The sequence below is a fragment of the Euprymna scolopes genome, chromosome 1, assembly GCF_053919585.1.
Source record: "Euprymna scolopes isolate OS-2025 chromosome 1, ASM5391958v1, whole genome shotgun sequence".
Classification (NCBI taxonomy): domain Eukaryota; kingdom Metazoa; phylum Mollusca; class Cephalopoda; order Sepiida; family Sepiolidae; genus Euprymna; species Euprymna scolopes.
This window is the reverse complement of record NC_136482.1, coordinates 199,013,868-199,016,606: the sequence shown is the minus strand read 5'-3', so window position 1 is coordinate 199,016,606 and position 2,739 is coordinate 199,013,868.

The following is a 2,739-nucleotide window of genomic DNA, read 5'->3' as shown; positions in this document are numbered from 1 at the left end:
GTTATTATTATTATTATTATTATTATTATTATTATTATTATTGTTATTATTGTCGTTGTCGTTGTCATTGTAGTTGTTTAAAATTTTAATATTTTATTTTGAAAATATTGCTTTAAAAATGTTTTCAAAATTATTCCAGGTCATTAAATTATTGTTTTTGCCCAACCTTTTCTTTTCTGCAACTTCTCCTTCACAGACGTGATGTTGCTAGTCTCAGTCTTTTTTCATAAATACTATTATGGCATGTGTTCTACAGAATTGCCAGGTCTATTCTCTGCTTCCTTTGTTGCAGCTTATTTGACTCATTGGTCTAGTAGTCTCCATCAATTCCCTTATTTGATGCTTCATTAAATACAGCTTCCTATTTCAGTTGCTTATTTCTAAGAACAGTAATCTTGTGCTGACTGTTTTTCTTATGTTTTTAAGAGAAAGGTTCATAGGCATCTCCTGTTTTTGTGATAATCATCTTTTTCGTTCTTGTTAGCTCCTTACATCAAGTGGCTTCAAACCTTGTCTGGAGCGATTTCCATTAAACAAAAAAATCCAACCATACATATTTGGTAGAAATAAGTTCTGTTTCATGCTTGACTTATTCATCAGATTTCAGTCTGGAATATCCAACAGTTTTGGTTTGTCAGTTGAATGATATGTGGGAACACTTTGATAATCGTCTCATCAGTAGGAGCTGTGATCCTGAATTGGCTTCAAACTTACCCCACCCCTCGATTTTTATCTGTAATGGTTTATTTCAAAGAGAATATCTATAAAAACTATCCCCTTGTCTATTTTTAAATTGAAGCTGGCCATCATAATCCAAAGATTAGTGATATAGAGGAATGTTGCAACACAGATGTGCACATTTGAAGCATATCATTCAACAACAATTAAAAAAAATACTACTCGACGTTCATGACTGAAACTTGATAGATTAAAGTTTATTTGTGACAAACATGAATGGATTGCAGAAAGGAAGGTGATTAAATTAACAATTGCATGGGTGCGTGATGATTATATGTTTCATTCTTCTTTTTTTTTTCTTTTTTTTTTTTGTTGTTTAATGTGTCATGACTGAATTTTATTTGCCCCAAATATGATTGGATTGCAGAAACGGAGTGTTCAGGAGAAATCTTAGTAAATTTAATTAATGGCTCAAATTCACTTGAGCAGCAAGGGAGATAACTGTTGTGTGTCAATAACGTGGTCAAATCCTTACAGACACTTCAATCTCCGCCTATAATTCCGACCATATTTAAACTACACGAGTTTAAGTATGTGGCTCTTACACCTAATCAGTGTCAACCACCGACCTGAAATCTATCGGGGGTCCGGATGCCACAGGATTGGCCGAGACTGCCAGTAAGTAGGTCGGGCGAAACTTGTCCAGAGGAAAAGTTAGTTTTAGGGCCCTATAAAATGACAGTAAGTAGGTCGGGCGAAACTCGTCCATCATGAGCAATACCTCAGACATCCAGAGAAAACTGGGCCAGGGAGTTATACCCTTTTTCCATCAATCTCAGGCCCAGGATCACCCCCCCCCACGTCCTAGCATCTGCTATCGTTCTCCAAAGGGCCTTCATACGGTTCTCTTTTTTCCTTTACGCACAAAAGTTGTTAATAGAGGTTAATGTCAGCAAAGTTCTTTGAGTTATTGATGTCTTGTCCACAGACCTGAGTGAGGAGCTGCAGCGGTTTTATTATTGACCTCTGACGAGTTGTTATGTCTGTAGCTGCATGCTGTGGGTCCACCTTGCAGATGCGATCACCCAACAGGAAAGGGAGCTTTCTGTTTTTTTCTGTTCTGATGTTTCAGGAGAAGATTCTATGGAACTTTGTTGCTCCTTGTTTTGGGGAGTAAAAAGGTAGGGGGTGTTCTGTTCACTGATTGAGTAGGGTGTTGGAGCTGGGTGGCCTGAGCAGGGGTTTTGGCTCATCTTTCTTATGGGGAGGAGGGGAATGAGGCTCAGCCTCTTTGACATTTTTTATTAGCTTTTCCGGCTTTTTTTTTTCAGTGTCCTTTTTTTTTCTTCTTTTTTTTACACTTATCAAGGCCCGGAAGCCATTCAGGGATAAGGGTTATTGCAAGTACAGTAGGTTAGTGTGGAGATTTAATGAAGTGTTTACTTAAGGGGGCGGTTCATTAGGAATTTGTTAACGTTGGACTTGAAGACATTCAGGTTGTAGTCAGGTGGGAAGCAGGCAGACGGAACAGAGTTCCACAGGCGTGCAGTTCTAAGAAAGAAGCTTTGTTCATGGAATGTACGTTTTGATTTAGGCACAGATAAAGAGTGGGGGAAATTTTGGACAGTGGATTCAGCTAGACGGATAAGATTGGCAAGGGGGGACCAGAGATTGGAGTTCAGACGAGCACCTGCCATGGAAATAACGATAAAACAAGGATAGGCTTGCAACGAATCTTCTGTGGGAGGTCTTCTAAAGATGTTTGATCAGGGTCAGTGGCTTCCTGCTTTGGCAACTCCATAGACGTGGCTGGCCTTACTCCTGTCCCCAGGAGCATGTTTCTATCGTGGGCTGGGTGAATATATATATATATATATATATATATATATATATAAAAAGTGACCTTGTCTGTGGAAAGTCTCTACCAAACTTTTCTCTGAGTGTTTGGTCTATACACTATTTGGATATATGGCACACTTTTGATTTGGTTTTTAGCTTGTAAAAATAGTTGCTAAAATTGAAAAAAAAAAAAAGTGTTGACTTTGGCAGGAGTAAATCAAA